The sequence below is a fragment of the Orcinus orca genome, chromosome 20, assembly GCF_937001465.1.
Source record: "Orcinus orca chromosome 20, mOrcOrc1.1, whole genome shotgun sequence".
In the NCBI taxonomy this organism is placed as follows: Eukaryota; Metazoa; Chordata; class Mammalia; order Artiodactyla; family Delphinidae; genus Orcinus; species Orcinus orca.
The window spans coordinates 20,501,374-20,518,894 of record NC_064578.1 but is presented as its reverse complement, the minus strand read 5'-3'; the positions used below and the strand labels follow the sequence as shown (position 1 = coordinate 20,518,894).

The following is a 17,521-nucleotide window of genomic DNA, read 5'->3' as shown; positions in this document are numbered from 1 at the left end:
AGGCTCAGCCCAGCGCACGGAAGAAGGGCAGGCCCCCACCTGGGGCTGACTTCTCCCCTTGTCCTCTCTCTGCAGGTGGGCTTCACTCCCTGCAGGGGGGGTGCAGACCCCAGGCCTCCTCCTGAGAACTCGGCTCTGCCTCATTCCGAAGGCAGCCCCACCCCGTGTCCCAGACTGAGTCTCGGGATAACCGCCTCCCTAGAGATAAAGCTGCCGCTACCCTCACCTTGACTGTCCCCGCTGTGGGACATGCGCTCTGCTCCCAGGCAGCAGTCTCGCTCATGAGTCCCCGCTCCAGTGCCTCAGTTCCAAAGCACAGACAGCAGTCTCCTCCCTCATTCGCCCTGCACCGCCAGGACACCTGGCGGAGACCTTCCAGTGTGGATTCCTCACCTGAGCCCCGCCACCCTTGCCTCACTGAGCAGCCTTTCTCATTCCACAGTGGCCTCAGTTTCCTCCACTGTCAAATGGGCACGATGACAGCACCCACTTTACAGGGTGGTGTGAGGCTTTGGTGAGCTGGAGAGGTGGAGCGTGCCTCTGACGCCTGCACCCGAACACTGCCCGTATCTTGCTCTGGTCTTTGAAAGCACCTCTGGCAGCCTCTGCTCCTAGCCGGCGGCTCCTACCTCAATCTCGGCGTGCACCATGTACCCCCAAGAAGGTGCCCGGCTGGGAAACAGGCAGACCAGCATAGATTCGAGTCCAGACAGACCCAAGTTCGAATCTAGACTCCAGTACAATCTGTGTGACTGACAGTGACATCATTACCCCCTAGAGCTTCAGCGTGTTCATCTATAAAGCGTCCCTAGTGGGTATTATGGGATAATGAAGTGAGGCGACGTAGGAACCCACCTGGCTTCCATAGGCATTGAAGTCTGCACTCCCGGCCATCATCCTCTCTTCGGAAGAAGCAGACAGGCCACCCGGGCTTTGAGCCAGACCACCTCAGGATTCCCTTGGAAAAGCTCTGGAGCCTCGCCCTGGAGGGAACTGTGATGCTGGTAGCACATGCGGTCGCCTCCTCCATGGGCCTAGGGACGCGTTGGATGTGATCAACAACTGCCCGTGTCTGTTGGCTGAATCCCGGCACGCGGGCTTGCATCTGACGAGCCTGCTCCCGTTCCTCCAAGTTAAAGGGGAGCCTGGGGAGAGAACGACTTGTCAGGATATGGGGTCAAGAATGGCCCTCCTGTTCTCCTACGATGGTTATTTACAGCTGTGTGCTTCTCCCTGGCCGAGTGTTAGCTGCTAACAGCAACCTTCTCAAGAAGGACTGGAAGGTGTATGAACGGGGCCCCGCCAGCTCCTCTGCACCAAGCCGGCTCAGGAGGGCCTGGGACGGGGTCTGGGGAGGTGTTGAGGAGCGAGGGCTCTGGGATCACACTGCCAGGGCCAGGTTCCCAGCTTACTAGTTTGACTAGTTTGGGACTCTAGGAAAGTAACTCTACCTTTTTGAGCCCCTGTTTCCAAATCTGTCAAGTGGGCATTACAACATCGCCAGAGGGTGCAGTGTGGCAAAGTGCATGGCAAGGTGCAGACGTGCTGTAAGTGCTGGCATCGTGATTAGCTAGAGTTGAATGATCAGTACACGAGCTCTGGGTATTCTGTTAATGGAGAGGAAGGGAAAACAGCGGTGGCGTAAAGCACGTACTACGTGCTTTTGTATTTAATCCTCAAAACAAGCCAGGGAAGTGGGTGCAGTATTCCCATTCTAAGGGAGAAGAAAGCCTCAGAGGTTCAGTGACAGACTGAAATCGGTATCAATAGCAAGAGATGTTCAGCCACATGTGCCTGCCTTCTGGGTACCCTGTGATGCCAGGAGGCCTCGGGGGCTGCGGGGAGATTAGCGATTCACAGGTGGGATGTGCTGCTGCCTGGACAATGTTCAGAGGAGGAGAGACGACATGAGACAATGGGGCTGACTCACTGAGGAGGACAACATCCCTCCAGGACACACCCTGAAGCCTCAGGAGCAGGCATGCAGGGCACTGCCCATGGCTGGTCCCCCACCCCGAGAGCAAAGGGGCTTCCTCTGGCCTTTCGGCACCAGACCGAGGGAAGGGAAGGCATCCAGAGGTGAAGTAGACACAGCTAGGTCTGCTGTAACCACCCAGATCAAAGCAGCCCACGCCTCCAGCCTGGATACCCTCCAGAGGCACGCTGGGTCCCCAGCCCTTCCTGCATGTGCTCCCTCTGCTTGGAACTCTTCTGCATGCTTTTCGGCCGGAATTCCTGTCTCTGTATAAAAAGCCCTTCCCTGGGGATCCCTCCAGGAACTACCAGTGTGAGTGAGAGACTCTGTCCTGAGCTCCCAAAGCATCCTGCATTCTGCCTGTCCTGGAACTCTGCTACCCCCGTACCCTGTGCAATTGGCCACCTCCACCCAGACTATATGCTCCGAGAGGACGAGGTCTGTGTCTGTCTCACTGCCCTGCTGCATGTAGTTCAAACTCCATCACACAGGGTGGGGTACGCTAACGTCGTTGCTAATGATATCATTGCTGAGTGAGACGCCGTAGGTGAAATTCTGTGTACACGGCACAGTGATGTACACGTGGGCAAGGGTAGATGCTCCAGGTGGGTTAGGTACAGTCTTTACAGTGAAACAGGTTCTAGGCTGTTGGTGGAAGTGCTTCTCCATCCATTCACTCATGTGTTCATTCATTCAGCACGTGTCTTTTTGGTGTCAGGTGAAACTACGTAGAAGATCCAAACGTTGGTAAGACATAAAGGATGGCGGCACCGGGCATAAAAAGGCATGAATGCCGCAGTGCGTGGCAGGTGCTGTGCTGGAGGTCAAAGGCAGGGAGTGCATGATTCTACCTGGGACCAGCAGAAAAGGCTAGTTTGGCAAACAAGGAGAAGGCAGGACCTGCTGGGCCGCGGGGAATCATGACGGACGTGGGACAGAGGTGCAGCTAGTGGGGTTCAAAGTATTTCCGTCCAGAATGAGGGAGCGTTGGGACATTTTATAAAATCCCCAAGAGCACTGACGTGCCAACCAGAGAGAGAGGGGAACGAGGACTCAAGTCTTCAGCCCCGGTCCTATTTCCTTCTTGGGTGGGCGTCTAGGCTGGGCTGCATGGCAACCTCCGCCCAGCAGTTAAGTCCTGAGTCCTGGTGAGTGTCAGTGTCATTGACAAATGCTGAGACAGTCTGAGCTGCCCTCTCGGTGTCCGGATGTGGCTGAAACATGACACATTAGAGACCCCGGCTGGAAGGGGGCTGCTTTAGGGGAGTCCTTCCAGGCTGGGACTGTCTTCACCAAACCATCTCCCCCTAAAAGGCTTTTCCTTCTCACTCAGGTATGATTAGAAAAATGACCAGGCTTTAAGCTAAAAATACGAATGCTTTATGTTCTTCCACAGGGGGAGAAAAATAAGACAAGAGAACCTATGAAAGTAACAAGGAATTTCATCCTTCAGCGGACTCCAGAATGGGTATTTTAGACTCAGCCATCCATAAACACTGCGTAATAGCAGACTCTTGTAGTGCAGAATGGATTCCACAGAACGAGCCACACATCTGCATTGGGCCCAGCAAGGCGCAGGGCTGAGGGGCAGGGGTGTCTCTATGAGCATTGAACAATCTAAGTGATGACTGGCAACCTCTGTGCCCAGGTAAACAGATGGCACAGTCAAGGGCCAATCCACCAAACAGCATCGTCTGCTGGGATGTGCAGAGGGGAGAGCCCAGGCAGCTCGAGTCTCCTGGGGACGGGGTTTTGAACCGAAGGAACCCCGATCTCATCCACCCCTTGCCTGTGACCTGTCTTGGATCCTAGCGGATGCAGGGCTTGTGAGGTGCTGAGTGATTTGGCCCCAACTTCTGCCCGGGCATTATCTCTACAACCCGCTTCCATTCTCACCCTCGACTCAGGGCGACAAAGCTGTCTGTCCCTCTAGCTGTCCTCCCTCCATCCTCTGCAAGCCCTGGGATTCTGTGCTTGCAAGTCCCCCCGCCTAGTTTAGCCATTCCCCAGGCCTTCAGCTTCCAGCTTAAGCATCACACCCTCTGGAAGGCCCCCTGACGGAGATTAGCTGCCTCTTCTGCAGTGACTTGTTGATTTGAGGCAGTAAATGCCAAGCCTGCCATACGCTCAGTGCCACCTCTCTCCCAGCCCCACCCGCGCCCGGGCTTCCTCCTTGTCTTGCTGCATTAACCAAGCTACACACACACACACACACACACACACACACACACTCACACACACTCTCACACACACACAACTCTCTCTCTCTCTCTCCCCCTCTCCCCCTCCCCCCCCCCACCCTGCCAAACCTATGAGTCCCCCATTCCTGGAGCCAACGTCCTTCCCACATCTAAGTCTCCATCTGTGCAGTGATTCAGGGAACTTCCCATCTTTGTCAAATTGAATTAAAAACTCAGAACCTCCTCCTCTTCCTTCAGTGCTGAGCTCACACGTCACCTCCCTGAAGCCCCTCCTAACCAGAATCCACAAAACTGCCCTCTCTCATTTGTGCCCCTACATCCCCTCCACCTCCCAGCAGCAGTCTGTCCACATGGGTGTCCCAGTCAGCCGAGTTCAGACCATAACACCTGGTTCTAAGCCACTTTTAACATCCCTGCTTTCTGCACTGCTCCTGACACACAGGAACCTATGTCACTCCAACACCAGGAACAGGGACACTAAAGGGGCTTCCTTCCCTCGTTTTATGAGCTTGTAACCTGGGGCCCACGAGGAAGGGGCTTGCAAAGACTGAGGGTCTCAGAGGGTTACACCCACTCCTCTGCTCAATTCAGGAGCACGTGTCTGAGATTACCAAATAGGGGGGCAAATTCTGCCCCAGGAAGACCACGCTCTGTCCATTCTGGGTTTGGGAAAAGAAGGTAACAGTGTGTTTAACAAAAGCCAGCATTACAGGTTGGGGTTATACAAAAAAAGCCAGCAGTGTGGAGGATTCGCGGTGTATCTACCCAGCCCCACGCTACACATCTTACATCCCTTCTCTCCTTTATCCTCAAAACAACCTGATGAGCTAAGTTCAACTACCCCGGCTTTACCGAACAGGAAATCAAGACAGCGAGTATCAGAGTATCTGCCTGGCCGGCCACACAGATATTAAGTGGTCAAGCTGCCTTTCAGGGTTCAAGCTCCAGTGACCTGGGTCCAGGACCGCAGCTCAGAACTGCCGTGCGAGCCCCACCTCTCTGCCTTTGGATTTCTTCAGCACGTATCTGGAGTCTGGCTGGCGCTCGGAGAGACCGAACAGCTTGCACACATTTAGATCAACTTGTCAACGGCAGGCTTGCTCACAACAGATCTTCCCCATCCATCCTCCCCTGACTCGGGAGGCTGACAGAGTGGTATATTGGATTTCCAAAGGTGTGTTTCATTAGAAAAATACATTCTTTTGATCACCCTCTGTCTTCCCAAAGTCACAAAGGCTGAAAATCAAGTTGCCCAGCGGAACTCCATTCATCACAGACATAAACATCAACTGTCTACTCCTCCTACCGCCACCTTCAAAGAGCACATGTCATCTGGAGGCAGGACAAGACGCCCTGGCCAGGGACTGGGGAGGCCTGGGTTTGAATCCAAGCTCTGCTGCTACCCTTGGGCAAGTGTGACCTTGGGCAAGTCACTTCTCCTCTCTTGGTTTTTGTTTCTCCATCTGTACAGCAAGCCTGGCCTGTCTAAACTATGAAATGACTGAATGAATGAACTGATGAATTAATGAATGATGTGATATACCCGCCATCTTCCTGCCCTGAGATACTATGACTCTGACGCATTGATCTAGTGAACAGCACAGCCTGGTTACTAACCACACCAGAACCCAGGCACGCAGACGCGGAACCAGCATGATACACGTAGTCTCTTTACTTGAGAAGACTTAAAGCAGCAAGGCTTTAAGCTAGACCCCAAGCAGGATGAGAGGTTTGTGAAGGTTGGGCCTCTCCTTTTCTGCTCACACTTGAACCCAGCTGCCACTCACAGGCTGCCAGCATGGGGCGAGGGGCTGCCCAGGGTTGGGGGTAGCTGAGTTGAACACAAGCTGACCCCTCAAGGTCGCTCCAAGCTCCAGCTTCTCTGATTCAGTATAGTGGCTGTGAATAATAGATCTGGTCTCTGACACTGTGCATGAAAAAGCGACCTGGTACAAAGTCCTATTAAGATAAATCACATTTAAGTTTAGGAAATTATACGTTTGAATCCTGTAATTTAATGTCACTGTGACGCAGGAGAGGAAGGCGAGGGAACTCAGTTAGAGGCTGATTAGACCACGTGACTCAGCAGCGCTGGGTTGCCTCCTGCCTCTGCTGAAGAGAGTTAAGCATGGTAACTCCAGCCCTCATGCCTGTTTTCCCACCTGTAAAATGGGGGCAGTCCTAGTGAAAGAGAGGAAGTGTGGCCTTGAATCAAAGAGAGAAGCAAGGGCTCCAGGGAAAGGCCCGAGGGTCCCCAGTTAGGCACCCCCCCCCCCAGCCCAGCACCTTCTTTCTTCCCTGACCCTGGCGGCTCCTCCTGGGGTCCCGGGTAGGCTTCAGAGAGTCTGTAAACTCTGCACCACAGGATGTAAAATCTGTGTGGGGGTCAAGTTTGCAGGGAAGGTGGGTCTCTCAGAGCTTCCATCAGACCTTCAGAAGGTGGCAGAGCTCAAAACACCACAAACCGCCACACCTCTCCATCCTTTGCTTCAGCATCGGCCACTCTAAAATCTCTCCCTCTCTAACCAACACCCAGCTTCCTGCTGCGACCCCTCTTGGCTAGAGCCACCATCCTAGCTTCTCACTCTGTCCTGCCGTTACTCCCATCTCCCCCTCCCACTCCAACCGACACTGCTTGTTCCAGCGTCACCCCTGGTCTCCTAGGAGCCACCTCCATCAGTCTTCATCCATCTTGACATCTCTCCAGCATCAGTCACTCTTTGCCATTTCACTGAATCCCCATCCCCTTTTGGCATCTGTGAACCCAGACATAGTCCTTCCAGAATCATTGCTAAACAAGCTTCTCTTGTATTTCTCCTGGGTTCCAGCCTCTTCCCTTCTCCACTCATGCAGCGTGGTCTCCCTGGTCAGCCCTTCCAGCACCTCCAGGTTGAGGGGGCCCAGGTTAATGCCCACATAGACATCTTCTTGAAGGTTCAGACCCATCTATCCAACTACCTCCTAGATCCCACGGAGACCCCTGGCATTCAGCATTTAAGAACAAACTCATTCATTTCACATCCATCTCATGTAGCCAAGATCACTACAAACTCAGCGGCTACAAGCAGAAGATTTCCTCCTAAACTTCATATCTCTTTTATCCCCAATATTCTGTTGGACATCAACAGATGTCCTTTGAGGGGAGGAATATTCCATCAGGGGAATCATGAGGGTCAAGGATCCCATGAAGAGGTTAAGGCATTGAGGGAGGTTCTGTAATGGATGGAGCGGAGGTTCCAGAATGCGTGGGGTGGAAGTAAGTAGGTGGGAGAGGATGGGTGGAGGCTGAGCGGGGGTGTGGAGGCCATAAGGAAGGAGGTGAGAGTGCTCGGTCCAAGGAGACATGTCACTGACATGGAGATGGTGATGGGTAGAGTCAAGGGCAGAGTGGGATTTGGGGAAAGGATACAGATGAGCTGAGCTGACATCTACGTTCAAAATGGAACATGGGGGCTTCCCTGGTGGCGCAGTGGTTGAGAGTTCGCCTGCCGATGCAGGGGACACGGGTTCGTGCCCCGGTCCGGGAAAATCCCACATGCCGCGGAGCGGCTGGGCCCGTGAGCCATGGCCGCTGAGCCTGTGCTCCGCAACGGGAGAGGCCACAACAGTGAGAGGCCCGCGTACCACAAAAAAAAAAAAAAAGGAACATGGGTGCAAGTTTTCTGTAGTGCTGCCACAAATGTGCTGCCCCCCACTCCCTGCTTCCTGCCAGGGTCTGAGTCCACTTGTCTTACGAAAGCTCAGTAGGTGAGCTAGTGAGGGGGTGAGAAGAAAGATCTTAGCAAGGGATGCAGGCCTATAACAGCACGGCAACCAAGCTCTACAAGATGGAGGTGGAAGGAAGCAGCATGGGAGCCCTGGGGGCCCGAGACCAGCACGAAAGGAGTGGCAGAAACAGAACACGGGTGCTCGGTCTCCAGTAATTAATATCAAAGAAGGATTCCCTTTACGACTGCTTCGACCGAATGATGATGGTGACTGTGACGACTCTGACAGAAATAATAAAAGAAGAGCTTCTCTTGCTGCAGCACTTCCTGAGTCTTAGCGAAGTCTTAAGCTTTAATAGCTTCAGAGATAGAAATGCTATAAATATACAGAAAACTCATTTGAAAGTTGGTCTACATTTCTTTTGCATTTATTCACGTTGGTGAATTTTTTAAAATAAGTCTTTAAATTTCCTTCTTTTCTTCCCAGCTCCTCTGGCTAAACACAGCGAATACTGACGGAAACAAAAATTTAAATTAAAAATGTATAAATTCACAAAACTAAACACTTAAAGAATGGAAAAGCTTCAACTTTCAAATAATTCATTTGGTAGGTTTATAGCATGTATGCTTCTGATGTTATTAAAGCTCAAAATTGCACTGAAGCTTTTGGGACACTGCATTTAAAAGGCATCATCATCTTATCCAGTTCTCACGACAATCCCCCAAAGGTAGGTACTGTGATCACCCCCATTTTAGAGACAAAAAACTGAGGGTCAGTGAGGTTAAGAGACTTGCCTGAGTTACTCAGGGAGAAATTCTGGAACAGAGGCTACTGCCCCTCGTGATCAAAATGAAATTCCAACTAAGGAGAGTTTGGGGAAGGATGTCCCCCAGCTCAGGCAATGGCCTCTCTCAGAGGACCTGCCAAGCAAGTTGCCTTGTGAAATAGCAAGGAGTCATTTGAGCAGACCACAGCATGGAAGGAAAAGCAGAGAGTGGGCCTGAGAGATTGTCTCAGGAGGAGCGCTCTAGGGTATAAGGGGAATCAGCCTTGGGCTGGGCTGGGCGGGGACAAGCTGAGGTGTTTCAGGGCTGTTTACACTGACTGCACGGGGCTCTTCAGTCCTTCCTGACTGGGGGTGTGTGGACCAGATGGGGAAGGACAAAGGGAGAATAAAAGGAAACCCAAAGGGCGAGGCAAGAGTTGCAGGAGCAGAAATGGATGAGAAACGTGGGGCCTGGTGACACGCACACCCTGCACGGCTGCTCAAATATTAATCCACAATGTATTTTAATGACACAGACACCAGTCAGCCTGAGAAGGAACATGAAGGGCTTCGGATACCCTGAACGATGGTGTTGTCACTCCAGATTTTCATGGTCTCATCCTGAGCAGGAGCTTCAGCAAAACCCCAAGCAAATAATCAAGGTGCCGGATGCCGGCTTCCGTATGTGAGCCAGCGGCTCCCTTACGACCACATTGCATCTGCATCCCCTAAAGCAATAGACCCCACAGACCACATCTCAGATCCTACTGGGAAAGGGTCAGGCTTAGGGGCTGCTCAAAAAATGAGCCCCTGCGTGCCCTTGTGCACGTGATGGAACATCTGAAATTCAGTTCTGACGTCTGTGAAGTGGGAGGACGTTAGGCTTGGGGTGAACATCAGCGACACGGCGTGTGAGAGGACCTGCGTGGGCCCAGGCACGCAGTACGTGCGGAGACCAGCTCTGGACCCTTACGTTCCCAGGGCTCACCGGTTCCCAGCGCTTCCTCATTGGGGCTGCTTGGGGTTGGGGCTCCGAGCAGAGCAGCGAGTCACCCACCGTCACACAGCTTGTCGTAGAAGGACAGGGCCCTCGGCTCCCCCAGCTGCTGTGTGCTGACTCCTCCCAGAAGGGCCAGCCAGCCGTGGGGGAGCAGAGGAAACCTGGCTCACTCCCGCGTGACCTGGAGAGACCACCCCTCATCTTCTAAAGATGAGAAGGGATGCAACGCCAGTTTTCTTAGACCCATGGTAGAGAGAGACTCTGAACATGGATGTGAACAAAAACAGGACTTAGGGGCTGCCTCTGAAAGCCACGGGACCCTGCTTGTTCCTGAGGGGGACGCAAGACAGCCAGCACATCCATGGTCAAGGGCAGGAAGAGAGACCTCACGCGCTGGACACAGGCAGCCTGCTTGAGAGCGTCCATCTACAACGCCTTCATCCTTCAAGGAGACAGAATGGGCTCAGGAAGCAAGTGCACGGCCCAGGGTCTCTCAGCTCCTCGGCGGCCACAGTGAGATGAGTGAGCCCAGAATCCAATGCTCCTGACTCAAAGGCCCCATCCGTGCCCCACGGGGCTACCTCTCCAAGGCTCAGGTCAGGTCAGGGAGACTAAAAGACCCCAATCTGGGTCACCTGCAGGCCGTTCACGTTCCAACCTTCCTGCCAGGACAAAGTGAGCGGGGTGCACACCTGGGAGGAAAGGGCTGGCATCAGGCTTGGGGAGGACACCCCATGTGGGGACGTGATGCGGGGAAGGGCGGGCCTACGCGTGAGTCCCGGCTCCCCCTTCAGCTTCAGTTTTCCAAAGCAGAAGATGGGAGCGACAGCAGTAATACCCGTCTACCTCACAGGATGCTGAGGGTCAAAACACAGAAATGCCTCCGACGTGGCAAACACTACATAGGTGTTGTTTGCCTCTTCCCCTCCCTTATGCAACTACAGAATCATTCTTCCAAACGGACCTCCATATGCCCCTCTCCTCACAAGCTGCTGGCCTCAGCTTATATACATCAGAAAATCTGAGGCTGTGAAGCTGCCTTCCAGGCCGGGCTGCCGCAGACAGCTGCACAGGCTGTGCACTGTACAAATCCAGGGGGCGCCACACGTAAGGAGCACCGCTGGAGCTGAGCAGAGCTGTGATCTTTCATCCAAAGGGGTACTGTGAGAATTTCATTTGTTAGATCAGTTTGGAAAATGCCAAACACTGAGAAGATTAGCCATCGTCACAATAGCTATCAAAAGAAGTCTCACAATTACCCTCTCTCCACTGATCCTCTACTGGCAGAGTCTAAGCATTTGTAGTACTTACTCTCTACCGCACTGTCCAATCAGCAATGACGAACACACACACACAAATTATTTAAACTCAGGTGTTAATCACAACCCTGAAGATTGCTCTCTCTCATAACGTGGTATTTTCCAAACTTGAATGTGTGTGTGAATCATTTGGAAAATGTTGTGAAAATGCAGATTCTAACTGCGGGGGTGGGGGGTTTAGGAGGAGGAGAAAGAAGAGAAGGGAGGTGCTGAGACTCTGCCTTCTGACCGTCTCCCCAGACCTTGTTACGTGAGGCTGAGGCTGCGTTCCACTTTGCGGAGTGAATTCATTAACTCCCGCACCACCACGCCTCGGCATAAGGGATGTACTTTATTTTCCTCTCGATTTGTTGAGGACCAGCTAGAAATGATGGGTCAGGAAACTGAGGCCCGCAGGCCAAATCTAGCCTGCTGCCTCCTTTTGTAAATGCAATTTTATCCACGCCCATGTATTTACATCCACGCCCATGGGGTTGTATTTATTTTTGTCTTGTCTCTGGCTGTATTTATAACATGGCGGTGCTTATTTATTCACATATTGTCCACAGCCCTCTCTGCACAATGGCAGCAGGGCTGAGCAGCTGTGACAGAGGCCGTACGGCCTGCAAAGCTGAAAATATGTACTCTCTGGTCCTTTAAGAAAAAGCTTTCTGACCCCCGAGTGAGACGACCAAGCCGTTAAAGGGAGACAAACTTGCATTGGGTGGGTGCAGGGGCCAGGGTGAGAGAGACAGGAGGGAGGAATGCTGAATTTAAAACCAAACACACTTCATTACACTGTGTTTTTGGCCCCAGGGCCTGGCTAGCCCACTTGTTTCAGAGTTACTGTCAGGCCTTCTCCACAGCATGATGGTAGATGGGGTCTCCTCAGGTTTCCTGTTGGTGGAGAAACCGGATACACCCCAGGAAGCCGAGGCCAGTCCATACTGGCCTCCATCACAGAGGCCTAATGGAATTGGCAGAAGCCGACCTGTACGCAGGGGAATGCGATCTGTTTATTGTGGTCCAAGGTGTTCTAGGAAACCCAGCTGGCCCTGGCTGTGTCCGCAGGCACGGCCAGCCACCCCTCAGAGAGCCAATTCATCCTGACACTAAGCCACCCAGCAAAGGATCCGCTGTCGAGGGGCTGGCGATAAATAACCCTTTGGGGTGATTTCAGCATTTGTTCAGGAAACATGTATTTTATGGTTCTAGAGACTCTCCAAGCCGGGCCGCTCTGATCCCTCCAGTGAGTCACAAAATTCTCTCAACCAGAGTTCTGACCAGGTGATTCCAGCTTCTGTTTGAACACTTCTGGTGATGGGGAGCTCACTACCACACACGCACGTGCCTGTATAACTACTTGCAAGGAAGATACTCCGTGAATAGAATTCACACTTGCTTCCACGTGACTCCCATCCACTCTCCGAGTGCTGTGTTCCAGAGCCAGAGAGAAAGTCTCACCCGTGTCACCATCGCAGAGCTTCAAACCTCCTCTTGGAGGTGAACTTGGGTGGATACACTGCTTGACCCCTTGGAGCCTCCAATCCCTCACATTTGCACGAGGAAGGCCCTGAACGAACACGTAGAATGTGTGTGAGGGTCAGTTTAGCAGCACTTGTGCAGCTGTCCACAGTATCACATGGCATGCTCACACCAACTGTGTGGAGTGGAAATCAGTGATTCTCATTCTACGAATAAGGAAACTGATGCTCAGATGGGTAAGTGACTCAGCTGGGGAGGGTTTCAAATCCAAGCAGGCCTGATGCAGACTTCATGCTCTGTGGGTCTTCTCACCTCCCTGGAACGTAGGGGACCAATTTGGGAAGAAGGAAACCCCCAAGCCTACGAATTCCAGATCTGAGGGTTCCAAAATAAGCCCAAGAAGGTTTGAAATGAATCAGTCAATGAAAACCTCTCTGTTTAGAAAAAGGAAATGTTTTCTCAACTTCTCCAACAGGAAATCTGATTTCCGTCCTTGTCACCACTTGATCATTTCTTCCCAGCTGCTACCGAGATCACAGCTTCAGAGATGGTTAAATGTTTGTCACATTTAATACTATCATCCCCATTTTTCAAGTACGGGAAGCTGACTGATGCTTGAAATGCTGGGATTAAAACTCCACTGCCTTATACCATGAGAAAACCATAATTCAAAAAGAGTCATGTACCACAATGTTCACTGCAGCTCTATTTACAATAGCCAGGGCATGGAATCAACCTAAGTGTCCACTGACAGATGAATGGATCAAGAAGATGTGGCACATATATACAATGGAATATTACTCAGCCAGAAAAAAAGAAATTGAGTTGTTTGTAGTGAGGTGGATGGACCTAGAGATTGTCATACAGAATGAAGTAATTCAGAAAGAGAAAAATACCGTATGCTAACACATATATATGGAATCTAAAAAAAAAAAGTTGGGGGGCTTCCCTGGTGGCGCAGTGGTTGAGAGTCCGCCTGCCGATGCAGGGGACACGGGTTCGTGCCCTGGTCCGGGGGGATCCCGCGTGCCGCGGAGCGGCTGGGCCTGTGGGCCATGGCCGCTGAGCCTGCGCGTCCGGAGCCTGTGCTCCGCAACGGGAGAGGCCACAGCGGTGAGAGGCCCGCGTACCGCAAAAAAAGAAAAAAAAAAAAAGAAAAAAAAAGAAGTGGTTCTGATGAACCTAGGGGCAGGACAGGAATAAAGACGCAGACATAGAGAATGGACTTGAGGACATGGGAAGGGTAAGCTGGGGCGAAGTAAGAGAGTGGCATGGACATATACACACTAACAAACGTAAAATAGCTAGCTAGTGGGAAGCAGCCATGTAGCACAGGGAGGTCAGCTCAGTGCTTTGTTACCACCTAGAGGGGTGGGATAGGGAGGGTGGGAAGGAGACGCAAGAGGGAGGGGATGTATTATACATATAGTTGATGCACTTTGTTATACAGCAGAAACTAACACAACATTGTAAACCAATTATACTCCAAAAAAGATATTAAAAAAATAAAAAATTAAATTTAAAAAATTAAAAAAATTCAGCTGCTTGTGCAACTGTGTGTGCAGGGCCAACGTGCACACTGCTGCCCAGACGTTTGTCATGGGGGTGGCATAGGATGGGGTCTTCTCTGACATGCAGGAGCGAGGCTGGGCAGCCAGAGACAGGGGCCGGCAGGGTGCTAAGTCCTTCTCTGCACCCATGTCCCTAACATCCCCCCTTCTGTCTAGTTGTTCCCACCACCCCTGCAATTTTTTTTTTTTTTTTTTTTTTTTTTTTTGCAGTACGCGGGCCTCTCACCCTGTGGCCTCTCCCGTTGCGGAGCACAGGCTCCGGACGCGCAGGCTCAGCGGCCATGGCTCATGGGCCCAGCCGCTCCGCGGCATGTGGGATCTTCCTGGACCAGGGCATGAACCCATGTCCCCTGCATCAGCAGGCGGACTCTCAACCACTGCGCCACCAGGGAAGCCCCACCCCTGCCTTTTTGAAGGCATCCATCTCTCTCACCTGCTGACTTCAACCCCATCCTCCCTGCCAGTGTCACTGGCTCCCTCTGCAAACTTTTTCCCACATTCCCCACACGGCCACCAGAGTGATGCTCAGGTATAAATCAGATCGTGTCACATCCCTGCTCAGAATCCTTCAGTGCCTTCCTGTTGTCCCCAGGGCAAATCCCACACTCCACGACACGTCCCAACAAGGTCTGCTCTGCTTGACCTCTGCCCGCTCTGAAGCCTGGTCCCTGGCTGCGGCCCCTGCAGCCTCGGGTCCAGCCTCTGAGGGCTTGCTTCCAATCACCCCCACTGGGTCAGGCTCTCACCTCTGCACTCTGCCTGGAACCCACTTTCCAGCTCTCCATGATGGCAGATTCCAGATGGCCACGGACGCCTTGGCCCGTCTCCATCAACCGGGGCGGCCTTCGTCCTCTCCCCTTGAATCTGGGCAGGCTCCGTGGCTGCCTTGAGCAGCGGGGCTCGGGGAGGGAACGCCCTGCCAGCTTGTGGCCCCAAACCTTAAGAGACTGGCAGCTGCCACCCCCTCTGTGTTGGACCCCTGCGTGGCCTGCAAGAAAGCCGCCTGCCTACTGGAGAGGCCAGCCGCCAACTGCCCCCTCCGAGGCCCCGGGCGTCAGACGGAAGCCCTCTAGGAGCCACCAGACCAGCCTCGCCTCCAGCTGAATACTGTCAAAGGACCTCAATTAATGCCACATGGAGCAGAATTCCCCTAATGAGCCCTATCCAAACTCCTGGCTCACAGAATCGTGAGATACAGCAAAATGGTGGCTGTCTTAACCACTACGTTTTGGGGCAGCTAGTTACACAGTAACAGAGAACCCCACACTCTCTCTCCCTCCCCTCTGTTGACTAACAGGCATGCACCCGGTTCCTCGGGAAGCCTCTTCTGATGACAGAAGTCCATCTTAGGTGCCTCCGCTCCACGTTCCCATAGAAATCCACACCTCGCCCATCTGAATGTGCCCAACTTCTCTCCCAATGCCTTAAAGGTCATACAGAGTGAAGTAAGTCAGAAAGAGAAAAACAAATACCGTATGCTAACACATATATATGGAATCTAAAAAAAAAAAAATGGTCACGAAGAAACTAGAAGCAAGACGGCAATAAAGACGCAGACATAGAGAATGGAGTTGAGGACACGGGGAGGGGGGGAAGGGTAAGCTAGGACAAAGTGAGAGAGAGGCATGGACATATATACACTACCAAACGTAAAATAGATAGCTAGTGGGAAGCAGCCGCATAGCACAGGGAGATCAGCTCAGTGCTTTGTGACCACCTAGAGGGGTGGGATAGGGAGGGTGGGAAGGAGACGCAAGAGGGAAGAGATATGGGAACATATGTATAACTGATTCACTTTGTTGTAAAGCAGAAACCAACACACCACTGTAAAGCAATCATACTCCAATAAAGATGTTTAAAGAAAACAAACAAAAAAAAGGTCTCCAGAGGCAAGGATCCTGTGTCTGTCTGCCTCAGCCCTGTGCCTCTAACAGGGAGCACAGTCGCTGTCCAGTAAATATGAATGAGGAATGCAACACCGGGATTTCTAAGGGGTTCCTGATTAGGGGTGAGAAGTGAGCTAAGGACACAACCCAATTCTTAAAGCCAGCAAGCAGGCTAGGAAGGAACTGATGCACAAATTATGTCCAGCCGAGGAGGCCGGGCAAACAGATATTCCAACACGTGACTATTAAACAGCTCTAAACATTTCCATCTGTGATAAGCGATTCCTAACAATATTACTTGATAAGACAGGTGACAACTCCCCCGCCGCCCACACCCCCTCCAGACACTTGCACTCACCTGAACACTGGCCTGGTTTATTTGTCCATTCATTCCTCCATGCATTTATTTGTTCAAGAAGCGTCTATCACGCATCTCCTGTGTACCGGTTGCTTTGCCAGTTGCTGGAGGTTTAAAGCCAAAAAACCACGAGGTCACCAGGGCCATGACGGCCAGACCTGGAGCCCCTCAGACAGACTCAGTGCTAATCAGGGAAGGCTGCTCCCTTGCAGGGGACTTGGGGTGAGTTCTTGAGGAAGCAGCCCCAGGTAGAGAACTCCCTGCATGCCTCGCTCCTGAGTCATCAAGAAACCGATTCCTCGTGGCTGATAATCATGAAATTCAAAGCAGCTGAGGACTGGGGCTAAAAAAGGGAGGTATCCTCAGTGGTGGGGCAGGAGCAGATGCTTCTCAGAAGAGAGAAATCAAACAGGCAATGCCCAAGGCTTTCAGTGACGGAGGAGGGCTGAGACCTGTTAAAGAGAAAAAAAAAAAAGGAAAGCTTGAGGCAAAACCCAGAGTTAAAGCTTAATTAAGAAAGCAGGAATTTTAGGTTCACACAAATAAGCAAACAATCCCCTCAGCCCCTCCTAATCATCACCAAGTAATTGCTTCAAAGCTGTGGTTTGCTCTGCTTGGACGATCCTTAAATACAAGTTGATAAAAGTCATGGGCATACGAGTGAGTGGAGAAGACGCCCCTTGACACCTCACTTCCTAGCTTGACCTTGGCCGTGTGTGACCCGGGCGGGTCACCTCTCCCCGGTGGCGCCTCTGTTTCCCTCCACCCCAAACACCAGGGTGTGGGGGATGAAGTCAGATGGATCCTGCGTCTCCTCTTGTCCCGGAGCGTGTGACCTACTTTGATATTTGGCACAAACTCACTTTGAGTGAAATCCACTGGGGTTCACGCCTTACCTCCATCATTTATGACCTGTATGACCTTGGGCACAGCACGTTAGCACTTGGGACTTTGTTTTTTCTCACCTTCAGATTGGAGTTTTTAATGCCAACCCCCTACTTCTGTGAGAATTAGGGAAACCAAGGTCCAAAGCCTCAGGACACAGGGAAGTTCATCTTATTTCTCCACAGGAGAGCTGCGGCTGTCTCTCACAGGGCACTGCCCAGCCAGCCACCATCAACAACTCCAGAAGGCCGAGTGGTGCACTCGTGCAAAGGATGCTGGCAGCGGCATCACCAGGGGTTTGTACTGGCTCTCCCGCTGCGTGGAACAGTTCCTTCTCCCCGGAAGAGGGGCTCTTGCTTGACTAATAATCCCCTCCTTACTCTCCAGG

General features: G+C 52.2%; 1 long non-coding RNA gene across 4 annotated transcripts in view; it reads right to left on the bottom strand.

Annotated features, from left to right (window-relative positions):
- The window catches only part of LOC117197007 (uncharacterized), a 234,244-nt gene that overhangs the window by 93,087 nt on the left and 123,636 nt on the right, over positions 1-17,521 (bottom strand). For all 4 annotated transcript variants that reach the window (XR_007474105.1, XR_007474104.1, XR_004477474.2 and 1 more), the window contains 2 exons: positions 16,249-16,700; positions 856-1,145 (listed from right to left, as the gene is read on the bottom strand). This is a non-coding gene — a long non-coding RNA (uncharacterized LOC117197007). The remainder of the gene's footprint in view (positions 1-855; positions 1,146-16,248; positions 16,701-17,521) is intronic.